The sequence below is a fragment of the Cupressus sempervirens genome, chromosome 11 (assembly GCF_028749045.1).
Source record: "Cupressus sempervirens isolate cs-2001-9-10 chromosome 11, ASM2874904v1, whole genome shotgun sequence".
NCBI lineage: Eukaryota > Viridiplantae > Streptophyta > Pinopsida > Cupressales > Cupressaceae > Cupressus > Cupressus sempervirens.
The window spans coordinates 76,049,592-76,067,091 of record NC_143128.1 but is presented as its reverse complement, the minus strand read 5'-3'; positions in this window follow the sequence as shown (position 1 = coordinate 76,067,091).

Below are 17,500 nucleotides of genomic sequence, written 5' to 3'. Positions count from 1 at the left end.
CTTTGGATAACATAAGAAGAGTAATTTTCTCTTAATTTTTAATAAGCTCACTAGGAGTGATATCTTGATCCTTCTTAGGAGATATATAATATATAGGAAATGGAGGGATGCAATCTTGGAGAGATGAAAGGGTATTCAAGGATCTTGATCATGACCTTTTGTGATGCTTGTTTATTCCTTTTTTTGATAATCCTCTTGACATGGAGCCACTCCTAAGGAGAAGGGAGTATCATGGGTTTGCATGATGGACCCTTGAAGAGTCAATGGAGAACTAATTGTAGTCATGATAGGTATGATAACACATGAAGGTTTGGTATCTTTTATTTTAGAATCATTACAAACATTTTCATCCAAATATAGATTAGCTTGAATATATTTCAAAGATATCCCTTAAGGGTATACATAGTATGAAAAGAATTAGGTTCTTTTTTTAAGGCTACAAGAGAGCCACTACTAGACATAGGTTCTTTAATTTAATATTTCTTGAGAGTTGTATCTTCGTTACATGAGTCACTAGTATTTTCCATAAATTTAGGTGATTACACATGCACATTCCAACACCTATTTCATAGTTAAATTTTTTAATTGCCTAGAAAACAAAGTGTTTGTTTTGTAACCTTTGTGTTTGGTGCACAACACAATACCCATTTTAAGGTAATATTTTTATATTATCTAAAAAATAGACATTTTTCTTTGTAATATTACTTAGCGTGAGTCAACTATTATAATTCACCTTGCTATATCTACTTGCCTCTATTTTCTCTAATATAGATTAGATATGATGACACACTTTATTGTCTAAAAGAGTTTGTGCCTCGTGTTTTCCAGGATCACCTAGGATAACACATTTTTCTAGCCAAAATAATCTATGATAGGATAATGAATCACCCAAAATAATACACCCTCTTGCCCAGTGGAATTCATGGGTCAAATCTTTCTGTAGGCCCATAGCATATATATCTTGCTAATTATTAGTCCTTGCCTTAAAAAGGAGACTAATATTTTTAGTTTGTTGAATGTCAATTAATATTTTCTTACACAAACATTTAATGTCTTATATTTTTGTTGAGACATTTAAAATTTACTTATTTATTATTATTATTTTATTATTTTTTAAATTTTTTATTGGTTGGATTTATTTTTCTTGGCGGTTATATTATTTCCCTCTTTAAAAATTTACATAATTTCTAGTAACCAACACCTATGAAGTGAATCTCCCTAAGAAAAACCAACAATTTTTTTTGAAGGAGTCTAAATAAAGAAGTGGGAGAGCTAGGGGTGGTTCGAGCATCTAAGGATATGAAGAATTTGTAAAAGCCTTGTATCCATCATTTCCCATTGGCTATAATTATTCAATGGCCCTCCCTTGTTCTTTAATAACAATGTATAAATGAAATGTCTAGAAAAAAAAGTGTTACACAATAAATACCCACATCTTTCTCCCTTGTGCATTGTAAACACAATTTTTCTAGTGTTCTATATTTTAATCCTTGTTTTGATTTTACAATGTAAACCCCTCTTTCTTGTCTTTCTCCTACCTTTTTATTTTTCACTTAATTAAATAAAAAAACTTAAAAATCATGACCCTTCTCCCTTGTGCACTATAAACACAATTCTTCTTGTATATTGTATTGTAACCCTCATTTTTCTTTCACAATGTAAACTTTTGTGTTCATCTCTTCCTCCATCCCTATGGAATTTCACTTAAATTGAATTGAAAAACTTCAAAACCTTGATCTTTCTCCCTTGTGCAATGTAAGCATAAATTTTCACATATTATGTACTACAACCCTTATTTTTCTTTCACAATGTAAACCCTTGCTTTCTTCTCTTCCTCCTACCTTATGATTTTCTCCTTGATTTTTCTTTTTGTGCATATTTTGAAATATATAGAAAGGTTGTGGTAGCAAAAACACAACAAACATGAAATAGACAATTATTATCACTATTACCGAACACATTTACTGGTACACTATGTAAGATTTCTTTTTTTTAAAATGTATATACAACTCTCTTATTGGTAATAATGAGTTTTTATTTTAAGAAATTGGGAGGAGCTTTCTCTGAAGAAAAACTAAAAACAAGGGTCACACCATCCCATTAATAGTACAATAGAATAACATAAAACCTAAATAGCAGTAAAACCTCCCAAAAAAAAGGGTTATTTTGTACATATTGTCTCCCCTCTTATATGAGATCTAAGAACCATTTCTAGTTTCCTTGAAACCCTTTCCTTCTTTCTCTTGACCACCTACCATCCTGACGTAGTACAAGGCATGAGAATCCCCAATGGAGATGTCCTAGCCCCCAAAAAATAACCAAACATTGGAATATAAACAATAACATAGAGATTTAGATCCAAAAAATACCAATTCTCATAATATAAATATAGGATTTACATCCAACATTCTTGACTATAAGGCTTTCCAAGTTATGACCAAATACATAAACAAGTACAAAGATAGTTTTGCAAGACATCAAAAGATCCAACCACTAGCTATCTTATATCCATAATTTGGTAGATAACTCCAAGAAGAATCTAAATTCTTGCTCACAAGCCACCAATCAACCTTCTTGTTTCCCAAATCCCACACTTAGCTACTAGCTTTGCTCAACTTCACTCCTCTCAACTACTCCATGCTAGAAATGAATGATGACTCTAGAATCCACAAGATCTTCTACTTATAATAAACCAAGACACATGTTAGTCTAGCAATTTGCATTAAGTAAAACCTCAAGCCACAAGTTGACTTGGCAAAATACATAAAATAAATAAATACTTAGGACAAGGCAAAAGTTTACATGCATAACTAAGACAAAAGACCACATAAGAATATGTGCACTTAGACATAGGTCCATGTGCCATCCAATGATCCAAATTCAAGAGCACACATGCCCTCAGATCAAAAATCACAAATACAATCTCCAAAGTCTACCAATAAATTAGGAACATATGACCAACAATCACCTAAATAGCTCTAACTCCAAGATGATTATCCAAACTTGATGCACAATTAGGAAAAGGTTCCCCAATATGCCTCGAATACATCTCCAACTACACAAACCATAGGTCAACAAAATCTAAGCTTGATGCTCCTGCATTAGACTCTCTAGGTGGATAGAAAAGTATGTCCCATTCTTTGATGCCAAATAAATTTTGCAACCAACTTCATCTTTACCAAAGGCTTCTAATCCATCAAGGACAAGAGAACCAATCTTCACATCAACCATATTTTCTTCATCCATCCAAACATCAAGATCAAATGAACCTCAACATCCCAATCAACATGCTCACTCCCAAGAACAAATTGAACATAGTACTTCATCAATAATTCTTATGACTGATCACAACTAGCAAGAATAACATCCTCAAACATGACATCCATGCCAGCAACATCATCTAGATTCTCAACCACATCAGCAACTAGTGAATATACATTAGCAACATCCAACTTCACATCAATAACTATATGGAAGTCTAGCTCGACCATATCAATAGTAATTGGTACATCCTCATTCATCTCAACAACAATATATGAATTGATATCCATAACAAAAACCATATGCACATCCTCATCTATACATAATTCCTCATAATCAAAAATTTCATCCTCCACAACAAGATGCTCTACAATTTCCATGTCAGATCTATCTTTCTGCCCATGCATACAAATCTCATTTCTAGTCTCAACAAAATTAGGAACTTCATCAATAAGCTCAAGTATCTCAACAAAAACCATAAGTTACTCTACACATTTCATATTGGACTCCACAAACTGATCCAAAAATAAAATCACAAATACTTCTTCAACTTTGATGAAGTCATTTGTTACCTCTCCTCAATAGAACAATATCTTCTTCTCTGAACAATTTTCTTAACCAGCCAAGAAACTCTCCTTCTGATCAATAAACTCAAACTTGAGTAGCATACAACTTCCTTCTCCTTATCTTCAACTCATTTAGACAAAGAAACATCCACCCAAAATCATGACTTGGTTATCTTCATCTCCACCACATCATGGACATCTATAATCATCCTAGGGTCTAATCTTCTTGGAGGCATCTTTGAGATCTTCGAAAAGCCTCTACAAAAAATCACCAACTAGATCAAACCTTCCATATTTGCAACCATCTCTTTATATCAAGATCCATCTATGAGTCCTCTACAATTGTAAGTTAGAATCATGATCTTTTGCCTTGCAACCAAGATATCTAGGACTCTATAAAGAATAATCCACCACAACATCAACTGGCTCTACAAGATCAACTAGATCAAACCGTCACTTTGATACCACTTGATGTAGTACAAGGTAGGAGAATCCCCAATGGAGATGTCCTAGCCCCCAAAAAATAACCAGACAATACAATATAAAAAATAAAGCAGAGATTAAGATCCAAAATGATACCAATTCTCATAATAGAATCATAAGATTTACATCTTTCGGGTTACAAAAAAATACATAAGCAAGTGCAAAGATAATTTTTCAAGACCTCAAAAGATATAACCACTAGCTAGCCTAGATCCACAAGCTGGTGGAGTACTCCAACAAGAATCTAAACTCCTACTTGTAAGACACCAAGTAAGCTTCTTGTTTCCTAAAGCCCACACTTAGCTACTAGCTTTGCTCAACTTTACTCCTCTTAACTACTCCATCTAGAAAACAGATAATGACTCTAAACTCCACAATACCTTCTACTTATACTAAAAAAAGACACATCTGAACCTAGAAAGTTATATTAGATAAACCCTCAAGCTATAAGTCATCTTGGAAATAGAGATTAAATACATGAAATAACTAAGTACTTGGGACAAGCTACAGGTTTACAATGCATAACTAACTCAAAAGACCACATTATAATACACACACTTAGACATAGGTCCATGTGCCATCCAATGATCCAAATCTAAGATCTCATACATGAAATCCCTTGGATTGAAGCTTGTGAATACAATCTCCAAAGTCTACCTGCAAGTTAGGAACACACAACAAATAGTCACCAAAATAGCTCTAACTCCAAGATGACTAATCTAGACTTGATTACACTTAGGACAAGGTTCCCCAATATGCCTCAAATACATTCACAACTATGCAAATCATAGGTCAACAACATTTGAGCTCAATGCTCTTGCATCACATCTATCTTCAACTCTAGTAGCCTTTGATTGCTACAGGGTTGAGTTATCCCTGATTCAAACCCATCAACCTCCTTTAAGTTATATCATTAATGGAACTACCATCCCTTTCCACCAAATATAGTTTTTCTTGTTGTCCACTCAATCATATTTTCCCTCTACCATCAAGTTCTGACACCTACACTCAAATCTTAGGAGTCACTCCCAACCAACTTCCTTAATGAGGGATCATGTTGAGGGGAAGCTACATGAGAGGCATGTGAACCATCTTTAGCCACAACTTTAGATAAAATAATTTGTTTCTTAAATTTTTTTTCAACCTACATCTTTCCACCATGTAGAGGTATTAGATTCTCCCACTTGTTTATAATCTATATCTACATGTTTTTTTATGGAAACATCTTCTACATCTAAAGGGAATCACTTTGTAATCAATGGATTGAACCTAACAACCTTGAGACAAATTGATAAAAAAGAAGCAAGAAATATATTAAAAATATAAATTTCTAATAGAATGTGTGCATGAGTAGAATGAAGAATATTAGAAGAGTTATCATCCAGTAAAAGAAAAACACTGAATGAATTTCCAATAGCCTCCAATAAAGAATCAAACCAGAAATGAAGGGGAAAAATACAAAGTAGAAACCAAATAGGAATTATATCAAATTTCTATGGATGGGATAAAATTAGGATGTCAAGGGTTCAACATCAAAGAAAACATGTTCTCCTAACTCAAAAAATGTTCACACTTCACATTTTTTCATCCTAGTCATTTTCAAAAACAACAATAAAAAACTCTTTTTCTGTAGAATAATTTTGAAGATACTTGAAGATACTCACCCATAATAGGTTCCCAATGCTTTGAAATAATGAGACAAGCTCTTGCAAACTTGACAAAAACCCTCAAAATTGACCAATAAATCCAAGCTCAATCTCATCCTCAATATTGACATCTGAATTGATCATCTTTGAAGTGTTTAGGGCTTTCCCTAGACCATCCATTTGTAGTTTTTCACTATCTACCCCAATATTCTTCATTGCCCAAACCCATTTTTGGATGCACCTCTTCAATACCTCTCATGTGCTAACACTTCCCTCCACCATCAACAAAATCTCACTTCCCTATCACATGTGTTTGGCCTAAGCATTTGTCTTCTAAATGAGTCTCTTCACAAATCTTGAATTAGAGGCATTGTGATCCTTCCATGTTGGCTTGAAACGTTGACTTGGTGGACCTCATTAGTCCCACAACCATTCTCTCCCTTTGTAGCCATGGAAAGACATCATTTTCCCATACACATTTCAAATATTTCAAATAGCTACAAAGTGCTATTTTTTATTGAATTTGAAAAATATTATATATACGACTCTTTAATAGCATAGGAAATTAATCCTTAGTATAAGGCGTTTAAGGAATCGTATGCCATTAAATGATTTTTTTTTGGGGATTAAAATTCCTTTTCTATTAATAAATAATATATTAAGATTAAAATTCACAAAAAAGGGCCAGGGGATACAAGATCACCCTACGAGAGCTCACATGATTGAAGCTAGAATCAACAACTATTCATAAAAAAACATATAAGAAGTAACCCTCAAGAAACTAAAGTAGTGCTAGCTAAGGGGGGTGGTTCATCCTGATCATGAAATCCCCAGTCATCCCTAGGATTGGCAGGTAGGCTAGGAATAATCTAGCCATTAGCAGCGTCATCATGGGCCTGGTCAACATCCTTGATATCAGGCTGCAGAGGTGAGATGGCCAATTCTAGGTGAAAGGGCCACTTTCCAAAAACCACTCGTTGAGGACTAGGAGGAGCCACTAGGCCTATGGACCAGCTTGTGCCACCATAGGGTGAGGAAACTAAGTGATAATGTCAACCACCATCACCATCACTGAGAGAGTGGTGGTGAGAAGCTTATGAACATAGTGTGTGCGAGCGGTGACCTAAAGAACTGCACCCCCAATGGTGATCTCTGGGCAGCATGGTATCAACCAAGGCATCTAGAGGTACTCTGACAACTATACAAGGGGCATTTCCCCAGTGATTAAGAAGCTCTTGAAGGTGGGCCATCTCTAGAGCCATCTTGTTAGTTTGTACTTGGATCTACATCATTACATTATTATAAATGCATGCTTTAGTGTAAATGTAAAATTTATATCAAGAAAACTATGAGTGAAAAGAACAACATCTCTATCTTTCCATAGAGTGAACAAAATCTACATCCTGAAAGTATGCTAGATCTGGGTAAATTTTTGAGGGATCCTAGCAGAATCACCCCATATAACCATATGCCAAGAAAAGGGTTTAGGCAAAAATGGATTAAAAAAATCATGAATCCAGTGCCAATAATTTTGAGCACATCTACAAAACTAGAAAATATGTAGGAAAGACTTTGGTTGGCCACAAAAAGGACATCGAGGAACTAGAATCCCAATATGCTTAAGCTAAGGCCCAAGGGGAAGACCTTGAAAAGCTAGGCACCAAGAAAAATGAGCAATCGTGAGTTCTATAATGGCACTCCAAATACTATCAAAACACTTTCTCTACTGAGAAAGGGAAGATTGCAAATGCAATCTCTAATTGAGGGTATCCACCATCAACAAATGGGGAGAAAGTCATTGATATCCTAAGCTTGGCTTATAGCTAGTGAAGGGAGTGGTAGGATACCACTTCTAGTCAATCCACCAAGGTCAAACAGACTAGATACCCACTTTATGAATTAAGTGGCCTAGAATTGCAGAAAGCAATAAGTCAAAAGTCTACTAATCTAAACGAGCATGATGGAATTGGACTTGCATATCTTCCCAAGATCTAAGACTCATGGAGATCCTAAAGAAAATATCTTTAGGAGTCTTGATGCCACATTTGAAAAAACCTAGAGCACTAGCACCTTGAGTCTTGGCTAGGAAAATACCCTATATGGCAAACAAAGGAGACCACCAAATGTTCTACTAGTTCAAAGAGAGTCCATCACAAAACTCATCACTAGACCAATGAAGCCACGGCTTAACAGCTTCTCGAGCTTTCCATATGCTCTTGATAACAAAAGAGTATTGTATGTGCATGAATTATCACATGATGAGAAGGGTTTGAAAGCCAATCCCCTTCCATGTAGGTCTATTAACAAGAAACCCAAATGAAATGCAATGCCAAACTAGAATCTTCCAAGCTTCATCTCTAGTGATGGCACAAATAACCTATTTTGCACAAAGAGCAAGGCCTTGCTTTTGTGTGGAGAGAAGGCCAAGGCCTCCAGACTCTTTGGGGAGACAAAAAAAGTCCCAAGAAACTCTATGAAAGCCATGATGGTCAAAACTAGAGGCCCAAAGAAAATCATGGAGTAGTCACTCTAATTTTCTAATAAGAGGCTCTAGAAGGAGCCCAATAGGAACAATAATATACATGCATAACTAAAAGAACTTTAGAGCAATTCTAGAATTTTCTTGCAAGAGAATGCGGTTTTGTAAGCCAATAGCCTAGGTTCTTTGTGATCTTGGCAAGCACAACATTCCATAGATCAACTAGTGAAGATTGAAAGGAAAAAGGAATGCCCAAAAAGTGAAAAATCTCCCCATGTATGACCCATTTCTATTCAAACCAGTTAAGCCAAGGTGGAATTGGCAAAAAAGATTGGTGATAAAAAAGTGTTTTATGCCATTGAATAGTAGAGCTAGAGGCTTGACAAAAAGTGTCAAGACAATTCAAGGCATTATTGATGTTTTCTTCATCCTCCAAAAGAGTGAGAAACGAATCAGCAACAAAATAACCATTGACCAACTAGGAAGATGAATCTAGCTAAGAAATGCCACAAACCAAACCTGAAGATACAGAGTTAAATGAATTATTTGACTTTTCATTTCATTTTTTGAACACCTAATGCTAATTCTATTTAAATTATACCGATTCTTTAATTATTAATATGTGATGCATTTACATTTCTTATTTTTATTTCTTCAATACTTGAGATGTATGATGGTAAATATTTTTTCCCACACATGTTCATACAACAATGTTCATGTTTGGATAGTTTAATTGGTTTCTCTAAAAAAAATCATTTTATCAAAATTCCATAGGTTAAGTATATCTAATTTTAATTTATATGTTACAAATTGGTTCCCTTTCTAAATTCTATCTTTTTATTCTTAGCTTGTAAACAATATGAAAATTACTTTTAATTAGTAATTAATTATTTGATGTTATAGATTATGGCTATAAATTATAAATGAGTAGTTGCATATTTAGTTAATTTGGTTGTTAGAAACTTTTCACAATAATAAAGATTTAATTAGTGTTGTAGTTTTATTACTAGATTATTAGGATAGTTTTTTTTTTTTTTAATTATAAATTTAATCAAGATATTTTTTTATGAATGTTTAATTTGAATTTTTTTATTAGTTAACTCTAATATCAATAAATATTTTTGAAGATTATTTTTTTCTAAAAATAATTATAAATTTTTTAAGCTAAGATAAAATATAATTTCACTTAAGAGTTAATATAGGACTAGAGGACCACATAGTTGACAACATTGAGCTCTACTAATTATTACCAATTTTAGATTCACATGCACCTTCCTCATCTTGTATGAAACTTTCTTAATGAAGTGTGAGCAACACAATACCCTATATCAATATTAGACATGTTGCTTTTGGTCAAGTGCCAACCACATTTCCTATTGTGTACTTCACCTCACCCCAAGTGCAATAATACAAAAATGAAAATATATAACCCCCATAAGCCTCATTATTTTTCCTAATATTTTCCTATTTGGCCTCCATTTTATTTTCCCTTGTATGCATTCTAGTGGCATGAACCATTCATTTAGTTTCTACCTCTTATGCTTGATTAAATATAATATATTTAAGAACTCACTTGACATGTATTAATCATCAAACAATGAATTGTGGATTACATCACCACTAAATTAGTTTCAACACTCACATTAATCATTATTTATAAAAATATATATTAATGGGTATTGTAGGAACTACACCAAAAAAACATATGACTACAACAACCTCTATTAAATATTGTAAGACTTGTCAACCAACGCTACTCTCATACTTGCTTCAAATTGTCTTCCCCTAAAAGAAGCATTAGAATTCTCCATGAAATAAATTTGGGAAAAAATGAGATTAATAAAAATACAAATTACTTTCCTCTACTCACACATTTTCCTAAACCAAAAGGTAGGGACTCAAGCTCCATCAAAGCTCTTGTTAGATCATTTTTTCTTGTCTTATCAATTAGGAGATGTATATACAACCATCATACACCTAAATCTTACCAAGGAGCAACTAAATTTTTCTTTTTTTTTGAACTTTCCTTGTAGGGATTACATCTCTAATGGTTTGGATAGACACTGGTATCAATAGGGTATACTCTTAATCTTTCTATAACAACACATATATTTTTTGAAACATTTAGGTTTATGATGGTTGAGTAGAAGGTGGTATCAATTAGTGCATACTCTTACTATTTATATAAAAACTCTTACGTAATAATGAATTTATTGATAAGTAGGATATATTTTCTAGAACAAGTCTAATTGTGATATTTCTATCATGATTTAAATGTGTAGTTTTTTTAGTCAAACTCATTGACCCCATGTAATGAGTAGTATTTCATAGAATCCATCTCTCATGAAAAATATTGAAATGGGTGACTTGAAATATTACATAGTTAAATACTATGAAGACACGCTAGGCTTAGATCCTACTATGATTCTACATCATCTTAACATTGCTCCATAGGCTAAAATGGTAAATCAAAAGATTAGGAAAATACATCCTCACATATTGTTGGTTAAATCAGAGGTGGAACTTCATAAGGAAATTAGAATATGCTTCATGGATTGTTAATATAGTACTAATTTCAAAAAAGGATGGCAGTATAAGGATTTTTATTGATTTATGTGATGTCAAAAAGGCATGTCCCAAGGATGATTTCCCACTACCTTGTATAGATTTCACTATGGATCTAACAGTGAGACACTCCATGTTTTCTCTCGTGGATAGATTTTCAGCTTACAATCAAATACATCTAGCACTTGAAGATCAAGAGAAGAGAACCTTCATTTGTCTATGGGGAACATTTTGTTGGAATGTTATGCCCTTTGGTCTCAAAAATGTAGGAGCCACATACCAAAGAGTCATGGCAACCATTTTTCATGATATGATGTACACCTTCATGGAAGACTATGTGGATGACATTCTAGCTCAATGTCATACCCAACAAGACCACCTTCCAATAATTGATAAAATTTACTTGCCTAGAAGCTTTCAAAGTTCATCTAAATCCTAAGAAGTGCACCTTTGGTGTACAATCTAGAAAACTCTTGGGTTATATTATCTCTACAAAAGGAATAGAGGTAGACCTAGAAAAATTACAAGCTATTTTTGACATGAAGCCTCCCAAGAATCTAAGCCAACTATGATCCCTACAAGGAAGACTCCAGTCTATAAGAAGTTTTATCTCTTAATTGGCTGAAATTTTTTTTCCCTGTACTCACCTCCTTCACAAAGATGTTAAGTTCAAATAGGATGATCAATGTTAGGAAACTTTTTATCTCCTAAAGAATTCTCTGATGAATCCACCAATCGTAATGCCCCCTACTCAACATAAGCCTTTGTTGTTGTACATTTCCCGTATAGATAAATCACTAGGAGCCCTCTTGGCACAATAGAATGACCAAGGGAAAGAATAGGCCATCTACTATATCAGTCAAAATTTGGTCAACTATGAGCTCAATTATAGTTTCATTCAAAAGGCATGTTTGGCAATTATTTTTGTTTCCCAAAAACTACGTTGTTATCTGCTAACACATAAAGTAAAGATCATAGCTAAGATGGACCCTCTAAAGTAGCTTCTCAAAAAAACAACACTAATAGGAAGGCTCATTAAGTGGGTAATAATATTGAGTGAGTTTGACATTGAATATGTTGACAGAAAGGTTGTTAAAGGTTAGGCTATTGTAGATCAGTTAGCAGATGCACCCTTAGAAGACTCAAATCCTATCCTAGTAGATTTTTCAAACTCACATATTCTTCACATAAAACCAATCATATGGAAGCTTTTCTTTGATGGCTCTTACACACATCATAAATCAGATGTAGGAATCATATTCATTACACGTTTGGGTGTCACTATCCGTAGATCCTACAAACTTGTGTTTCCATGCACCAATAATATGGAAGAATATGAAGCATTGGTCCTTGGCCTTAAGTTGGAGCTAGAATAGAAATTCACAATAATAGATGTATATGGTGACCCTCAGTTTGTCATTAATCAAGTTAATAATGCATACTAGACTAAGGATAAAAAATTGATACCTTACAAACATATGATAAACACACTTAAGGAGTGCTTTGTTTAAATCACTTTTGAACAAATTCCTAAAGATAAAAACAAAATTGTTGATGCTATGGCTACCTTGTCCCCTTTACTCCAACTACTAGATCAACATGAATGTTACAAATTCTTAGTAGAGGCGATGGTTCAACTTGTGTTTACTCAACTTGACCCCCGCATTATTTGTTTCCTAGATGCTCCAAAATCCCCTTGGTATAGTTCAAATTTGACATACCTAAAATATAACCTTATGCCCATAGACCTATCTAGAAATCAAAGAAAAAAATTTATCCAAAAAGTCTCACATTACACATTGGTGGCTGACACATTATATTGAAAGGGTCTAGATGAAACTTTTTTTAGATGTCTAGAAAATGATGAGTCTCAAACTACTCTGCAAGAAGTCCATATAGGCATCTATAGATCACATTCTAGTGGGTTCACTATTGTAAAAGTTTTTCTAAGAATGGGTTATTTTTGGCCCACTAAGGAAAAGGACTTTATTAACTATGTAAAGACTTATAAGAAGTGTCAAATTCATGGTAACCTCATTCATGCCCCAACACAAGAACTCAACCCATCAATAGGGTTTTGACTTAATTGACATGATTCATCTATCTTCCTCCAGTGGCCATAAATGGACCCTCATAGCCACAAAATACATCACCACATGGGGAGAGGTGATACCATTTACAAATGCCTTTAGAAAAAAAATCTTCTTGTTCATTCTTAACCACATCATTTGTTAGTTCAACATACCTCATGCCATCCACATGGATAATGCTTTTTACTTTAAAAATCAAATAATTGATGAGCTATCTGAAAAATTTCATATTATTCACCATTCCTCTTCAATTTATTATCTCCAAGGTAATGGCCAAGCAAAGGCCACCAACAACAATATCATTAAAATCCTCAAGAGAGCAGTCAATGACATCGGTTAATCATGGCACTAGTTTTTATTAGTGGCTCAAGAGGTAAGTATGACCCTTTTAGTTTTTTCACATGTCATAAGGCGAAGATGGTTTTTAGACCAAAAAGATGATAGAATATTAGGCAAGAGGGTAAGTTTTCTTCAAAATTACCCAAGATTGATTAAAACCTAGGCAATCAAATCAAGCTTCATATAGTCAAGGATGAAAGGATGTGTGTCTCCTTTGATATTTGACCTTTTGAGAGATGAGATCAACGATGGTTATTGAACACAAACTCTACATAGGGTTATTTAGATTATTCTAACAATAAAATGATTCTTGCTTAATGTTGGGGGCATTTATTAGATGCAAGATTCTTCATACTTGTAGAGAATGTTTGTGGAGAAAAAGGATAGCCAAATGTGTTCTTAGATTTAGCAGTTTCCATGTGCTAAAAGCCATTGTTTTATCAATTCTCTCAAAAGCATTGTATGAATGGTCATATGGGCTATTCAATGTCACAAATACATTATTTCAACCTTTACCAAGTACTATTCACATGGTGAAAGTGTTGTTTAGGATGCAGATGCACTCCTTTATTTTGCAAATGTACTGTAAAATCCTTCATATGCATTGTTTGATGTTTTAAATGTATTATTATAGAGCACAAGTGTGTTATTTTAGGGTATACAATAGTTTTTTAGCCATATTAGGGTTCTTTTGCAATTTTGTTTGAGTTTGCTTGTAAGTTTATAATTTTAAGCTCTTTATCTTGTCACAAAATAAGCACCTTCAAACACAACAATAGTAAAAATTAAATATTCTAAGAAAAAACCTAAAACACAAAATGACTTCCTAACAATGGCTTTTCTTAGGTTGATGACTACAGGGTGTTAGTATCATCCAATCATGTTCAAATTTACCTCTTTGTGAAAGAGAGCTACCCATGAACACGGGGGAGTTTTGGCATAATTTCTTACAAGACTACTAGAGCAAGGGTATATTTTGAACACAATTGTCTTGAATTCCACTAAGAATGCAAGTCTAAAGGCCTTCCCTCTCATCGACCTTGTTAAGGAAAATCTTGGGAGGTATGCCTTTCTATGGCTTCTGGTCTACCTATGAAAGAGCTAGAAAAAATGAGAGCAAGAATAGGTCTCGGAGTTTGATCATCCTGTAAGGGTGAGAGCATACCCCTACTACCTTGACTTATAAATACACCAAACATGATCTATTCATTTTTGGAGCCTTTAATCTATGGATAGCAAGAGGCTCTTAATTAAGCTAGGTGCTTTGTTCATTCCTTAGCTAATTCTCATAACAAACTAAGCATTTTTGGCATCTTGATTCACTTCTAGGAATGAAGAGCATAGGTCTAATACCAAGCTTGAAGTTTGAAATAGATTTGTCTAGCTTAGACTAGATTTGAAAATAAAAATGTCATAGTTTAAGTGCTAAATAACAATAGAGTTTAGGCTTACTTGATTCGGGGCTAGTGAAAGGCTAGGCACATTTTTTAGGTTTCTTTACTTCATTCCTTGGTCTTAATGTCTTGGTAGCTTCTTTTTTCCCTTTTAAAAACCTATAATAATCCAAAATTCAAATGTTCAAGTGAGGTATGGTGAAATGTAAACTAGATCAAATGCATTACAAAAATATTTATATGCACTATAGAATATCACATATGTACTACAAAAAGTCTCAGAAGTTTTGTTTAAAATGTATATACACTACAAAAACTATCAAAAGCACTACAAAAGTGTTAATATGTGTTGCAAAATACTTCAAATGTGTTATAGAGGTATATAAATGTGTTAATATAGAGGTTAAAATCTCTAAAGTGACAAAACAAATCTTGAATCTAGTATTTGAAAGGTCGAAAGTGTTTTCAAAAGTTTCCACTCATGTTATGAGTCTTCCCAAACATTGCTAATCCTATAACAAGTCAGATCTACATAGGAAAAGAGAGCAAAGCACAGATCTATAAAAAAAAGTTAGAGATTAGCATGAAAAGTTAGATGAGAATGAGGCTTTTGTTTGAGCCCCATGGTGGGTGCCAATTTGCGCATGGGGGAAACTCACATTCATGAGACCTTGGTACAAAGTTCTAGAGATTGAATGAAAAATCTAGGCTAGACCCAAGATACAAAACATCAAGTTAGCACTTCAAGAATTTCCCATGTCTCCTTAACTATGACTATTAAAATTGCTCTCAGATTAACATCTTGGTAATAATCCTAGAATGGGATTAAGCTATTGTGTAGATCTAGTGCAGATTTAAGATGAAATGACTATATGAAGCCTATGAGTATACAAGATCTAACAAGATGCACATATAAAAATCCCTAAATGTGAGTCTAAATTATGTTAAGTAATGCTAAATGATATCAAATGATGGTAAAATGAGGCTAAAATGATGCTAAAAGATGATAAATAATCCTAAAATGATGGTAGACAACACTAAATAATTTTAAGTGAATGCTAAATAACATGAAACATCTAACTTTAGTATGACTATAGTAAGGATGCCTAAAAACTTGGGTCCTTTGCTCTTGGTTTTCCCTTTTATTTATAGAATCTAAGAAGGGGGTTGGGATAAAGCTTTGGGTTTTACTTCTTTATTGGGGGTAAGAGTGAAATTGAAAATATCTCACTAGAACCCAAGAGGAAGAGTCTAACAAACTTGGCTTTGTGAGGATAAATAGGGATTTTCAATTCTTTTACATTCATAAATGATGGATTTTCACTTTTGAGAGGATAAATGACTTTATTTGATTTATCAAATGTTGCATTTCTTTTCAATTTTGTCATTTTATCATTTATTTGATTTTCTATTTTATGAATTTAATTTCCTCTTTTGAAGTGATTTTGGTTATTTTGAGTATTAAAAGAATCAAGAGTTTAGGCAATTAATCTATTAAATTAAATAATCAAATAACTTGACATTGTGATAGATTTTTAAGTTTGTTGTTTTCCTCATTTTTTTGTTGGAATGACGTTTGTGTTTGTTGAAGTCTTGCCACTTTTTGGGTGTCTATACCATCTACATAGTTCTTCATATTGAGGTGACATCTTAAAAAATAATTTAAGGTAAAAATAAAAGAAACATACGTTTAGAATAGAAAATATGTCTTTCTTTTAACTATCTCTAATTTTTTTTAATCCCTCATGATGTTAAGAGAAAGAAAGGATTAATATTTGTTAAAAGGTTTTGGAATATTACTCTTCTATGCCAAGAGCACCATCAACATAGTTCTTCATATTGAGGTGGTGTCTTAAAAAATAATTTAACATTCAAATAAAAGAAGTATATATTTATTTGCATTATTTTTAAGATTTATTAAGTGGTCATGTAGATGTGTTTCTCTCAAAAATCTTGAATTTCAAAAATTTTACTTACATAATTACATCAAAAGTATTTCTTCTTAAATAAAGAGAGAGTTAACCTAGTAGATCAATGATACATAATGCATTAGAGATTTGCAAGATGATTGAAATATTCTTGATTGAAATATTTCTTCAACTCAACCATATGCAAATAACTTAGGAAAAGTATAATATAAAATGAACCTTCACATAAAAATGTGGAAAGGTGGATCAACTCTGTCAATTTAAGTTGTGCACAAAATTGTTAGCAATTACCAAAACATTGAATTAGATTAGATGTGTTGTGCTAACATTTAGAGATGCATTATCTATTCCCTTACTAGTAATAGAGGTACAATAAGTATTTTTTAATCGTTGAAGTATATTAATATTTTTTTGTAAATGATATGTTAATTAAAACTTTTAATGTTCTTAAGATTGCATATTTTTCTTTTCTAGTCTTAAGTCATAAATGTGCAGGTTTTGTTTGGTACTTCATTTTTCAATTCATCAAAATTATAGCTATATTCAGTATTTGATCACTAATATAAGGTTTCATTACTGCTCATTACAAGGTATAATTAGTTTTTCTAATCTTAAGTCATAAATGTGTAGGTTTTGTTTGGTACTTCATTTTTTAGTTTAGCAGACTTATAACTATATTTAGTATTTGATCACTAATATACTTAACCTTTGACCCCTTTCTCACCATTTTCCTCTAGTTCTAATAACTC